Raw genomic sequence first — 14,876 nt, 5'->3', positions numbered from 1 at the left:
TTCAGATTTAAGTCATCAGTTGAAAGTGCTGTCCTCAAATCAATAACTAAAGTAAGAGCTCGCACTAGCAACCTGTGTTGGCAAATAATCCACAGTTGGAATAATAAATTAACAAGATGCTTTTAAAAGCATCTTCAAGTCATAGTAATTGCTACTCTTGCAGCAAACTGCTTCATTAAAACTAACCTTAATCATAATGATTGCATGTAAAAGTTTTAATTTTTCCACACCGGTTTCAATCGCAGAGAAAAATTTGCATTTGTTTCTTCTGTGTCTTAACATTGACTTGCATTAAATGGGTGTGCAGTATAATACTAAAAATGCCATCCCATTGAAAACACAACCAAACCCATCTCACCACTTTCTATCCAGCTTATCCCCGTTCAAGGTCAGAAGGAGCTCAAGACTATCCCAGCTGACGTTTGCTGATAAGAATACTACAACTTGGATCAGTTTTATTTAATTACGGGGTACATATGGAGGCAGACAAGATTTCTTTCGTGTTCATGCGGTGAGGTGGAATTGAACTCACAATGGGAGTCGTTTGAGTGAACCGCGGCACTCACGGTGGCTTCTAACAAAGTATTTCATATTCATAAAAAACTATTAAAGTGCCTCTGGTAACAAATGTCAGAGTTGTGGTTAATTACACCTGAGAAATAAAAACAACACAATTTTTGTCATTTAGTCATTCAACCTAAAAGTATTATCAAATGTTTACTTTTATAAAGTAGAATAGACGCATTGATAACGAAAATGGCCGTTTTTAACACAAATGATTGAGTGACAGTTTCCCTACGGCTCTGCTATTGCCTTTGTTTTTATTTTCCCCTCGTGGTACACATAAATAACAACACTAGTTATATTTAGACTTCCAAAACCCTGAGGGCAGAAACTTCAAAAAAGGCCATCGCTAATGCAAATTTCTTGGCATTTTACATGATGCAACACACCCCGGGCATAGCCTAGCTTGTGATTTATTTTCTTATTCTGTTTTATCTGTGTATGTGATCTGAATAAACTTGATTCAAAACCATTTAGTTTCGCCGCATGTAATATTTGTTATGCAGACAAATCAAAAGAGCAAGAAACGATTGTTGGTGACGTGCATACACAATGAAACAATAGAATATTGTGCTATGGAGATAACTTTTCAGATCTACAAACAAAGAAATGTTTCTTCCCGAGCAAATGCTTGTGGCTTTGAGCCGTTGAGGAGGGAAGATGCAATCAGGCCTGCAATGCGTCATTCACATAGCCGTAGGCGGAGATAATCACAGCTGCCTGTCAAAATTAGGGCCACGCAACTTTCGCCAGGCGTTGATTCAAAATGTATGTAGATGTGTAACATTTCGGCTTAAACGAGAATCTTTGTTAGTGAGCCTCTCAGCTCGTGTCCTGTAAATGCCACCATGGAGGGAGAAAGTGCATCAGGATGTCAACTGCTGCAGTTTGCTGTATCACTTACACTCAATTAGCCTGCACTTCTTCTTTGGAACCAGACAGGAAACCCAAAGAGCGAGCATCATTTTTGTGTTTACATGAAATCTGACATTAATAAATAAAAGGGAAAAGTATGGAACTTTTCCATCTGTTCCAAAACCAGGCGCCACTCATTAAATACTAGCAAACAAGTTATGCGAGTAAACAAATATTTTCTTAAAATGATAATAATAATAATAATAACAATAATAACAATAATAATAATAATAATAATAATAATAATAATAATAATAATAATAATAATAATAATAATAATAGTTTGACAATGCAACAGTAATTTCTGGTAACCTTAACAATGCCATGGTTTTTTTTTTTTCCAGCCAACTCAATCCTGTAGATCAGATTTTTTTCACGGACCGCATTGTAGTCAAAGCTTCTTTCGGAGGGCCATTATGACTGTCAACCCAAATAAATGTATGAGCACCTCATATTATATACAGTAAAAGCTACAAAACAAACTGACAAATAAATCGTTTTCAAATCAAACGAGTAAAAACTGGTCATATATTTAACAAAGAGATATTATTAAAAGTGAAGACAATTTACAATTGTAGTAATGACACATGAATTTGATGCACAATTTGTCTTTGCGGGCCACATAAAATGATGTGGCGGGCTGTATCTGGCCCCCGGGCCTTGAGTTTGACACCTGTGCTGTAGATACACTGATAGCTATGCTGACATAGTGAAGCTCTCAAGAGGGTAAAAGGCAGGAAAATGCTAAGTAGTTTTGTCTCTGCAGGAAGCTCCTCAGATGTCACGGCTGGCACACAGCTGCATGCGACAAACAGACAAAGCTGGCCTTGCGTAGCAAATTTTGCTTCGTCTTGACGATTTTTTTTTTCCTGCTGTATATGTGCTTCAGAAAAAAACTATTTCCTCCTTTACATAAATTAGCAACTAGTTACATGAGCACAGTTTAGTGTAAATTCAGGGCCGATTTGATCAAACCATTCACTGCTAGTCCAGTTAAAGAAAAATTTAGACATCAATGGCGGTAAAGGAGTTAATAAAAATGAACCAGAAATGAGATATGACCTTCGCTTATCCCGCCCGAGTGTCTCGCCTTTGTTATATCACTCAGTTGCAAGCATTGACTAATTAATATGGGCAATCATTTCGTTCTGTACACTCACATGCGACAATATGACGCTAACATGATATGTCGCTACCACATGACTGTACCTGATGAGCTGAATCACGTTGACTCACATGCTTACAACACAAGTTTGGTCATAAAGACTTGGCGTGACCGCCCCGTGATCTCTCTGTTGTGGCTACAAGGATCCAGCTGGTGTGCAACATTTGCATGAATGGTGTCGGTCGGGGAAAAACATTTGAAAATAAGCCTTTACTACCGCAAAGTTTTATTTCATTGTAGTGGAAACAAAACCCAAACTCCATTGTAAACCCAAAACCACACAAGCTTCTGCTCACTTTGCTGCAGCACACTATTTTCTCAGTCTCTGTCTAAATAAAATTGATCTTCCTACCAGGCTCTGACATAATTATGGGAGACCGTTATTCTTCCCCATTGTCGTTTTCCGACTGCCTTGAACGGAAGCGAGTAAAACTGAGCTGGTCTTGTGCCGTGCAAATGCCGTTTGGTTTAAAAAGACCTAAGTGTATGTGACTGCTGCATTCAGAATCAAATACCCCCCCCCCCCTCCCGTCACAGTTTGCATTATCAGCTCGCCACGGCTTCGCTTCAAGGTCAAGGTCAGACATGCAACTTGATTTAAATGAAGTCTTGGCTGGCAGCCGACCACTTAACATCTTTATGTGGTTATGTGATTTTTGAAAAAAAATAAACTTACTCCAAGAATGAATTAAAACGAATTGAATTTAAAAACTCAAACTTTTACAAGCCTGTCACTCAGAAATGTTATCATTGACTCCGTTTTGACCAAATTGCCTTTTTCAGCATTCAGAGACTTCTCCAACAAGTGTAGTCCATCAGTGCTTTAACCGAAGTCAGCTGTTATCGCACAGCATGGGCAACCCCAGAAGGATTAAGCGCCAATCCCTCTTAAATCTGCCCTCCTCATAAAAACCGTGACACAAGCTCTTGCAGGGATACTGTCGCTGCAGCACAAACATTCATAATAATACCAACAGGCACTGTCAGGGCCTCATCACAATCTACTATCAGCGGCCTAACTCCGCTAGCTAGCTCTAGCCTAGGGCTCAAATGTCACAGCAATTTGCAAATCCTGTTGCTGACATCCCGCTGGGAAGTTAAGAACATTTTCTCTTGTTATGGAATCTGCTTTCCTCAATTCGGTTCCTCTTTAATTGTAGTCATATGCTTCTCAATTAATCAAAGTGGTGTAGATTTAATAAAGTGTCTGACTGGCAAATACCCACAGTGTTATCGGAATGCATTAACTCATTAAATCTCTTTCTTTACGCACCCGTTGTCAAGTTGAATTGTCAAAATATGCATGCGACAGCCAATACACAAGACTAAAAAAGTGTGATGGATGCTAAACCAGTTAAGACATGGGAGGGGAAAAAAAAAGAATGAATTATGTCCAGATAAAAATAGAATCTGACCTCAAAGCACCTTGACAATAGCTTACTTAGGACAGAGCATGGATTTTCACGAGTGAAAACATTCAGCTAAAAGTAATCCTCGTTAAAAGGAGGCAAAGTGGGGCAAAAAGCTTCAAGAGCGCAGCTCTCATTAGCTTGTGAGTCACTGCGACTCTCCGAGTTTCCTTTTAGATTCTTGTTATACCGACTTCTCTTTCAATCTTAAAACTACAGATGAACAACATTGTTCTCTGTCTTATAAAAAAAAAAAAAGGAAATCATTCATCCTTCAACACTCCCATTTGCTCTGACAGCGGCGCAGGCAACGAGGTCGGCATTTGGCCTATTTATTAAAGCATGAGGAACTCTGGACCTAGATTTGCTTTGTCATTTTAGAACATCAAGGACTGGCCTAAATCACATATAGGTGACTTTCCAAAAGCATCAAGCAGGAAAGCACATCAAGTACTTGGCTGAAAGGGGCGGAGTTACATAGAGCATGCGCTGTGTTGTACCTTTTATAAGGTCAAGTGAGCTTTTCTATTAAATATGCATGAACTTGTGTGGCCAATGAACAAGCTGGAATAAGTGCTAACAAGGTCAAACATTTTAGCAGCATTTTTTTGGTGTGCAGATGGCTCTAAACTACAGATTGAAGTGTGTTTACAATACAAGTGCACATCGTGTACTGATTATGACCTTGTTCCCAAAAAACAACCTGTCAACAAATGTTAACATAAAGTGAGGTCCACACAATTGTAAATGTGAGGCCCAGACGACACACACACAAAAAAAAAATTACAATATATTTTCCAGCTATTCTTATAGTGTCGTGTTATTGAACCGAGGATGAAATTGACTCCATTTTTTAGACTTATCTTGCTGTGTTTTTGTTGTATTGCTGCTGTGATTTCATCCTAATACTTTCATCTGATGCGGGCACATTCTTCTACAGCTACAGCCCGAATTACTTATTCCAACGGTGCCGTGGCAAACCGAAATAAAACATTCAGTGGAAATGTGGCTTTTGGAAATGTAGCATTCCAGCAAGGGATTTAAATGGTAATCTTGTTAACTGTAAATACGCAAACAGTGAATTAGGATTGTCGTACATAGAAAATTTGGGCTATCTTCTGAAACCTTCTGCCCTTGACGGTAAAAATATGCTCACAATATGCACACAGGCAACGAAGAGCAGTCCATTTTGTCCCCTTGACAAAGTGACACTCGGGAGGTGCTTGACAGAAAGAGACATCTACTATTCACAACAAGGACAAGAGGACACAGTTACTTTTCTTTTTACTACTTTGAGATTTTACATTACTATAGTAGAATGGTGAGGAGAGCACAGTCATTCATTGAAATGGCAACTTTGCCTCGAAACTATTTTTCTTATGCATAAACAAATATGAACTTTTATGAATTCATTTTGATCCTCCTGATAATGGCATTAACTCATGTGGGCCACACACAAGTCGGCGATATGCCTGTAAGCCAACATATACTCTACGATGAGCAGAAGAAAATCAGGTCAATGGCATTAAATATGAACATTGCACAGCATAATGCAGCAACAAAGAATATGGACACGACCGACATGAGATTGTAGTCATGGATATTATATATATATTATTTTCATCATCCCATTCAAATGGGTTTCTGCATCTAAATGATCAATAAAGCTGATTTCTGTGTAAGCTACCGGGGTGGAATATTAACCTACTGTCCCCAGAAGACATACATACAGTTAAAAGGTTCATTTTCCACTCTGTAGTATTATTCCTCTCTGCAGTATGAATAATCTGTCATTTCATAAGCAGGGGAAAGTAGCTCAGATAATTGTATGTCTGTTTAAAAAAAAAAAAGTATGGAAAAGAGTTGAATTTTATAATTTCACAAGAATTGAAATGCATCATTTTCACGAGAACTACAATGCAATCAGTTAAACGGGCCATTTTGTATTTTGAGCACGCTCACTGTAAAATCACACAGAGTAATTAACTCCCCGATGTTTGACTCGACCACAAACAAGCAACATACACTTGTCAGAAGGAAATATTCATTCAGAGGAAACGGTAATTTTGACTATATCAGGTGTCCATGCTGTACGCACTGTGCTATTTATGCAACAGAACAATCATGTGCAATCTAAAAAGTCTTGTTTTTTTCCACTCAGGCAAGCAAGCCGTTTTTCAAAGCCTGTGCAAAGCGCAATCAAGTTAGTCATGACTCCCAGTGAGAATGAGCGAGAAAGGTTTGAAGGAATTAGCGCTGCAAATCCAGGTTACAGTATAGAGTATGTGTGTTGTACCATTAGTTGAAATAGTTACTTTGAAATCGAGAGTGTTTCAATCATTCCATTTCAACGGTCCCATTTTGTAGGTGTAATGAAAAAGCAAAAAGACCAGAACATCAAGTCATGTCCCTCTGTAGGTACAGTCACAGTAGCAATCCTGTGACTCACCATGCAGAGAAGCAAAATGATTAGCCATTAGGTGGCCAACATCTGTGTTTTTGATTTATTATGAATGATAATCCTATGATGATGAACTACAGGATATTAGATTAGAACATTGTCAAATTCTACATCATTGGCAATATCATCCAAATGAGATATTCTAAGGTGAACTTTGAGAATGGCCTGCAACTGTCTAAAAACAAACTATAAAAGCAGACTGACATTTCGTAGATTGATGTTGATTCATAATAAATGCCATACCTACCTCATCATTATTTTTGTGAATCACCCAACATTTCATCAATATTAATTTTATCTTCCAGCTTTGCAGAATTCTTAGCACCTTCCTGACATTCGCCTCTTTCTCTCCATGGGCCTGTGCCTGGAACATGCTGATTGAGTGAATTGACAGTTAGATCTCTCCTCATTGAGAGACATCTTCTCATTCCAGTCGCGCTCTCATCATTACGTTAAGCAAAGGTGCTCTGCGCCAGGGACAAGAGGTTTGCTCACTCTTCTGGCGATCAGTCATTGTGGAGAGGCGAAGGATTAGGATCAATGAGGAAAAAGTCGGCGAGAGTGTTCGGCATCTTAATGCGAGGCACCGTGTGGAACAGCCTTGTTGTGAGGGTGTGCTGACTAAGCCAGCTGAAGTGATGTGCGCCTCCACGGATAGAGAGGGCAAAGCTCGACAAGACAAGAAAAACATCCCGAGTGCACGGAAATAGAGGACAGATTTTCTTAATTCTGAACGACACATTTATAACAAGTCCCTTGATGGGGGCAATAAAAATTTACAAGCAATAGAGTTTGCTAGATTGTTATCAAATAAGCTAACAGTTAGCTTAGTGTCTTCTAATTCCTCTATTACTCTTGCTTCTTATTATTCAAAACTACAGTTTTTGCTTCGATGCATTCTGGAATGAAGAGTAACACGCGAGGATAAAAAGTAATACAAAGCGCTAATGAGAAAGAAAGGCAGCACCGACTACAACTAGATCATTTTCAAGAGTTACAAAATGAATTGTGACATCTCATTTAAAAGTCATTGTTTTCAGTCAGTCCAATTGTTATAATGGCAATCACGGCCGTGTTACTCAAAATGGACCATTTTCTTCTCCACTGAGCATAATCTCGTCGACTATTTGTGATCCCTACATGCTTATTTATGACTGCAAATTGGCAAACAGAACAAATATTTTCTCCATATTTTTCCCAGTGTTGCTGATTAAACACAGCCACTACTTTGGGAAGCCAATAAGACGAGTGTGATCAAACTGCAAACGCACCTGCGAGCGAATACAAAGATGCTGTGGTCTGGTTCTATAAAAAGTTTTTCCAAAAAAAAAAAAAAAGGAGCAGATTTTGTCCCTCCAAAAAACACAGTGCTCCAACCCAAGGGAGGGCAACATCTGTTCCAGGAAGGAGCTTTAAATATAGACATCTGATACCTTTTTTTTGTCACTTTTTTTTGTGGCTAGTGTTTTTTTTTATTACGCTAGTATATAACTTACTATATTTAAAACAAATCCTTTAGAAAGCCACATAAAGGCTGTGTGATTGAACGGCTGTTATTCAATGAGAATTCCACACAATGCTGTCACCAGAGGCACCCTGATGGAATCTCGTCCCCGAGTGACGGAGCATCACTATGCCACCGCTTCAGATATTTAATATAGAGGGGCCCCATACATTATTAAATGACCCTGTGGGATATATACGTCGCTTCCGTCTTAACTTTGTCAGGCCACAAATAAAAAAAGAAAATGGAATATGCCACCCTTGAATCCCCACTTACACGCCCGCGGTTTTAATATGAGCCATTTGTCTTACTGTCTACATAATACGTGATATGAAAGAGGTGAAATGCAAATGAAAATATAGATGCAGCGCTTTCCTCTCTCTTTGCCTTAAGAAGCCACAAAAGTCAAAATCATCACAAAGAGGAGATTTCATGCAGTGATATTCACACGTGATCCAATGTTGAGGCCCAAAAGGTTATCGTGGACCACGGAATGCTCCGACAGTAGCACACCAAGAAATCGGACACAAGCAAATATTACATGACCAAAGCTATGCATGCATACAGTGTGGAGGGTTCAAGCTAGACATGGCTGCAGGCCTTTGTACGTCTTTGTGTGCGTGCGACGGAGACGAGCAATGGAGGGCAGAGTGCTGGTTGGAGTGACGAGATGTGATGAGACACAGTTTGTGAGTGCAGAGAGAGAGACAAAGAGAGAAAACTGGATGAGTGAGTGAGAACAAGAGAGCCAAGATAGACCTAAATATCTCTGAGTAAGCATAACCTAAAATGTTCTTGTTTTCCTGTTTTGGGAGGGAGGCCGGATGGGAGGGAGGGAGGGGGTTGCTTTTCAGGTCACTCCAAAAACTGTGCTAATATGCAAGCTAGTCCTGAATCCATTGTTAATTTGATGGCATGGAAGTTGGTGCTGGATTTGAAAGGATCCAGCTTTTGTAGTGCATACAAGTGTTTTGTGTTATCTATTCAGACATGTGGACTAATTCTAAAGAGCAGATTTAGTTCATAACAAGGGCCTAAAGGTGTTGCCTTGACAGTTTGTGGGATTAAAATATCCTCCTTGGATGCTCCAGTTCCTACATGGCAGCCATTTTTCATTTAAAATATAGAATGTTTATTGTAGCCACACCACAGTGGCTATAATGTTGTCTTGAGCTAGATACCGCAATTCTTCAAATAGTAGCTGCCTCTATTATTGGTTAAAGCGCCTCGATTAGCATCTTGGGTACATCATCAACCCCATGAAGAAAAAACGTAATTTCTCCACTTAACTGCTGAGCCCATTTGCTTTGTGTTGCAAACCAAAACAGCAGGACCAAAGTACAGTGTAATGACAATTGGCCTTCTAGTAAACTGTGACCTTATTTCCATCCTTCAATTCACCATCATTTTTGTTTCGTTTTAGATTTACAATCCCTCACTCATCTACAGTTCAATTCAAACATGGCCACCCAGCCACTATTTGAGGAAGTATGGCAATTGATGCGAGTTGTTTTTGTCATTATTATTGTGCCCATCTGGTTGAAGAGAGTCCAGCTGGTCCCATGCCTATTTAGAGATGTGTCAATCAATACAGCAATTCTTTTCCTTGGTGGCCAAGTACCAGACAGCCAATAATCTTTTACATTTTGGTTTCACTTGAGCAGCTTCATAGAAGTATATTTAACTCAAGTACATGAAAATACACTTTATGACACGTTTCAGAAGTTACAAAAACTAGGACAGTTGAGGGAATATATTAATTATGATTATTAGATTAGGTTTGTTTCATTGCTGCTAAACATACACCAGCCATATATTAGGTACACTTTTACAATTTAATATAATGAAATAGAGCGGTACTAAAAAAGTTGGTAAAAATAATGCTTACTTTTGGATCGCGCACTCTTTTAATAAAGTCGACGTTTAATTAATAAGTGGTTGTCGTTCCGTGTGGCGCACAATAGAACTGCATCATAATGGAACCGGTTTCTAATGCGTACTTTGGTTAAATCATCAATTTGAGCAAATCCATCATTTTTGACACATCAGCATCTCTTGGATGTGCGTCTGTGTGAGTAGCAATTGTTTGATTAAAGAAACAATCGTACATCATTTGGCACAAATAGAATTGTCTTTAAAGCGCTCATATTTTGAAAATTGGGTCTACAGCGTAGTTCGCATTGAGTCCAGATTTGACTTGAGTCACATTTGTTAAGCATCTCAACGCAACATTTTCTTGCGTATTTATTTGTGTTGGAATTGACGGCAACAACAGTTTTTACCTTGCCTTGAAGACGATCTCTCCTCTGCTACGCTTGAACGACGGCGAGCACAATCAGCAGCTTCTATCCATGCAACGCAAATAACTTCCCAAGACACGAAGATGAACGGCGGCCGCTTTAGGGCGAAAATCAGCAGTTGTCCTTTTCTACTCGCCCGCTGAGTTTTTTGGGGAGGAAAAGACGACAGAGCCGCTCCACAGCCAAACGACTCCTCCACTGGCGACCGCGCAGTGAGGCGGAGAGAATGAGTGATACATGCGTGCTTGGATGAAGAAGAGAGTGAGGAGATGGAGAGAAGAGGAGAAGAGAGGAGGACTGCCTGCCTCTGTGTGTCACGCAGGATGCTGCTGCAGACTAATAACCGAGGGGAGACAGAGAGAAAGAGAGGAAGAGACCTTTAACAAACGCGTAGTGCTACTATTTCCGGGGCTTGGGACACCCTTACTCATGCTGATTCAAAAAGAAACAAAAAAAAAACAAACAAACAAAAAAAAAATATATATATATACACACATATAGGCAGCATGGCTGTATAGTAGTCTATGGTGGAGTTTAATTTTGATTGAGCAAAGATATATTTAAATAAATAAGTCTCACAGCCACTGCAAAAGAATATTTTAAAATATGCATATTTATGCATTCTGACATCTGGGAGAAGACCACTTATTGTTCTGACTGTCACTCTGCTTTCAAATGTTCAAAACAAGCCAACAACACCCAGAAACAGGATCCAGCACCGTGGACAGCTCTCTCTGTAGACCTTCAAGGGCAGCCAGCCACTGCCACCTTACTTTTATCATGCCAGTCAATCTAAGTTCATTTTGGAACAGACTGATGAAAACAAGTTACTTACTAGGCTGCTTGAAGGCACAAAACACATAAAGCATCTATTGAATGAAAAAAAAACAAAAAAACAGACAGGTGTATGAAAGTCACCGCGGCACCAGAAAAGTTTTTGTCAAGTGATTGCAGCCAAATGGGAGTTTTTGTCCTTTGTGAGCCCTGTCATGATTGCTAGCTGGGGCCCAGGGTGAAAATACACAAGTGATGTATTTCTCCAAAGGTCACCATTCATTTTGATGCTGCACACACTATTCAGAGTGAGTGATATTGTCATTTCCAGCCGTTTAAGGTTTCAGTGCTTTTTCCACAACAGGTTCAATCAGAACCGGTATATACCTTTTTTTATTGTGCTGTTCACATTTTGACATCCTGTCACAGTCACAAAGTGCCATCAGTAGATTCAAATAAAGATAGTGACTGGAAGAGTCACAGAGAGGTGTGTATTTGGAGCCATACCCTAAATACATAAACATGTTGGAACTAGCTTTAGCCGTGAGAACAGCTAACACAGCTAAGCCTTTCCTATTTCTTAGAATGCTGTCCGGACCATCTTGATAAATGTAGACATTTGTAGCATTCACATAGCATTTGTGCTATATGAGAGAAGGCCATGATGGCGGATTAGCTACTTCATTAAAAGGTGAGGTGAAAAACATCCCAAAACTTAATGAGCTTACTATTTTCTAATGCTCTTTACTCCTTTTACTCGATAAAGAAGTCAACAGATAGAGTTCACCGGCAATTTACGAGAGCAACGGCGCCGATGTCCTCAGCTAAACGTTACGTGAGTATAGCCTGTCAGCCTGTGCCGCTCGCAAAGTGTTTTCTTCACAGGTAATTGGATTTTAAATGTGGTTCTTTTCTGGTAGTGTCCCAGGACACGCTCACATTGACATACTGCAGCTCAGGGAATGAAAGCATGTTTGATTTGCTTTAGGGAGACTGAGCTGTGATGTACAAGAGAGGGAGCGTGACCTCAACATGAGCTAATCAATAATTGCTTCTCCAACAACTCTGTCAGTATTTCTGTCTTAATTCATCCCAAGTAATTAAAAAAAATAGCACTTGGTGCACATGATGAACACTCAGCGGCATGTGCAAGGTAAAAGTCACACTACACAATATGTGTGTTTCAAGCCAAGTGTGAATTTAGTGTGACGTGTCATTTCAAAACCTTCTCACATGGTAGAAAATGATTTCGTCTTTGCATCGATATTTTACCTATCATGCCAAATTCTCTCTTCAAATACACACAACCAGATGCAGGCCAATCTGAACCGCAAACAGAAGCAGTTTTCAATATTTGAACAACGATAAACTATTTTGGGTGTGCTGTTTCGAGCTGCTGTCTGGATTGCACAGCGCTGATTTGGATTCTGCTAGATTTCTTTGTGCTCCCTCGAGACAATGTGAGCAAATGCGTGTGGAAGCTGATGATGGGATCACAAAGGAGGCCGTCGGTAGCGATGGGGTTACTGTCTTCGACAATACTGGGGCTGCAATCAAACCGCATTGTCGTTTGGAACGGGACCTGGTGGCTTCTTTGTTGATCCTCATTACAACATTAAATCAGACAAATAACCTGCACTGTACATTCAGATTTGCGATAAATGACACACAATATAATTACAATAGATTAGGAATTGTCCTCTTGATGCTATGAGAAACCATTTTCAGGCTCGACGAATGAGTTTTCCATTCCTTCTTCCTTTTTATACACTTAAATGTAGTTTTAACTTTCCATTGCGTCTATTTAAAACACAGCCTTGAGCCAGTGGCCATCGTAACCCAGCCACAGATGGTTGCTTAATGCTAGCATGGACATTTAGACTTGACGGGGGGAAATAAATGAAATCAGCCTAATGGGAGCAGAAGCAGCTTTGGAGTAGAGAGGTAGCAATGAAGGATTAGCATGTTGGCTAAGTAAGCCTGGCTGTTTTTTTTTTTTTTATACCAATCAAGAAAGTGATTAAGTCAATGTACGTGCACGACAAATTGAATACGTGACTGTTTTGTTGTTGATAGTAGTAAAATGGTGAATAAACTTGCAGAGCGTTACTCTCTCTAGTAAGGCGTGATATTCTAAGCACCGTGACATGCATACGCAATATGACCTCCATAGGCCTGGACGTATGCCCTGTTCAGCCAGGCTCGAACATACTCACTCTCTTAAGCGCGTGCACACACACACGCACAACTAAAATAGTGCAGTTCATCATATGGACCTGCAGGCTCTCATAGGCCGGAATGCACATTCACCATCAACTACCTCCTGTCCGTCTACTTGTGTTCATGATAAACGTGGAATCTATATACACAGCACGTGCACTCTGCCTTTTCTTCGTGCTGGAAGCCAGACAATGTTATGCCAGCGTTGGTGCACTACCTCAAAGTATTGAAATCAAAACAACGTTGTTTATAGTCAGTAAATGTTTCATCAAACTTGACAAAATCATTGCAAAATGTTTTTTTTTTTAAACTCAAGCATGGGTTGAGCTAGAGGGGGGCCACGGAGGCACAGCACTGTAAGTGACTTTTGGGTATTTCCCTTTTTTTTTTTTTAAATGTCTTAGTCAGCTCAACAAATGCATGTTACAACCATGAATTGGTGCAACATGATTTAAAAAAACAACCAGTATAATAAGAAAGTATGATCTGGAGGGGATGTTTTAATCTTCTGGAACATGATTGAATAGCTGTTTGGATTAGATAGTGTTTCTTTCACACAGTCTATCATACCCAAAGTAATAATTCACCTTGAAATCATTAACGGCTTCTCTCTTTCTTGCCTGTGTACACGTTTTAGCTTTACAAAACTGTCGAAGCATATTCTTTCACACATTCTTACAAAATGAAGAGAGCATGTTTAGATGAATTGCTTGAGAAACAGCATCATCAACAACACCTTTTTAGATGGCAAGTTTGTGTGATAATTGCTTACTGGAACACAGATAGAATGAACATAATAGCTCTGCTGAAGAGGAGTCACTTTTTCCTGCTGTGTAAATAACAGATTTATTATGCTCCTTGTCTGCTTTTTGTTCATTTAAGGAGATATGAATAAGATTAGACCCCAAAGGGAAGAGATAATGACCGAGGATGTTAGTGTCTCTCAAATCAGGCCTACCACAAACCAGAAAGTAGATAAAACGCGACCTCTAGTGGTCAAACATTTTGTAGCTTGCAAAGAACAGTTTTGCAGATTTTAGCTGAATAAGAAGAGCAACTTACAGTTAAGGCAGAGTTGTGGAGCCAGGTGTAGGGAAGCCAAGAAGTCAGGATGTGTTCAAAATCAAGACTGCATTAATTTACCAAAAAGAAGAAAACAAACAAGAAACTCATATGATCAAAATCACTAAATTAACAAAAATCAAAAATAACAAGGGTCAATTGTACCCCCCCAAACTAAATCACTAGGGTTAAGACAAGACTCAACTGGACTCAACTAACCCTAACCTAAGCAGATAACTGAACCCAAACAAACTGACGAGACAACAAGAAACACCAGGACGAGACAAGTGGAAGCCAATTGGAAAACAGAAGGGGCCGGACTGCTGAAAACAGGTGGACACAAAAACCTCATGAAACAGGCATGGAAAAACTGCACACAAAACATGACTAAATTAAAATCTAATCAAAACCAACAAAACACAGATTATGACAACAAGACTTGTTTTTCTGTTATTGCGCTGGTATTATTATTACGTTTGTGGGAATGCTTAACTGCTTAAAC

At 39.5% G+C, this 14,876-nt stretch overlaps 1 protein-coding gene across 4 annotated transcripts in view; it reads right to left on the bottom strand.

Moving 5' to 3' along the window:
* Positions 1–14,625, bottom strand: part of dlgap4b (discs, large (Drosophila) homolog-associated protein 4b) — a 51,999-nt gene extending 37,374 nt beyond the window's left edge. For 2 of the 4 annotated variants that reach the window (XM_088389990.1, XM_088389989.1), the window contains exon 1: positions 10,301–10,617. The gene's annotated coding sequence lies outside the window, so the exon portion shown is untranslated. Of the gene's footprint in view, positions 1–10,300; positions 10,618–14,374 lie in introns of those variants that run through there. The other 2 variants (XM_088389991.1, XM_088389992.1) reach the window with 2 other exon arrangements.
* Positions 14,626–14,876: the final 251 nt, after the last annotated feature.

Source organism: Syngnathus floridae, chromosome 11 (genome assembly GCF_059516105.1).
Source record: "Syngnathus floridae isolate MCC-2025c chromosome 11, RoL_Sflo_1.0, whole genome shotgun sequence".
NCBI lineage: Eukaryota > Metazoa > Chordata > Actinopteri > Syngnathiformes > Syngnathidae > Syngnathus > Syngnathus floridae.
This window is presented reverse-complemented; position numbering and strand designations above follow the sequence as displayed.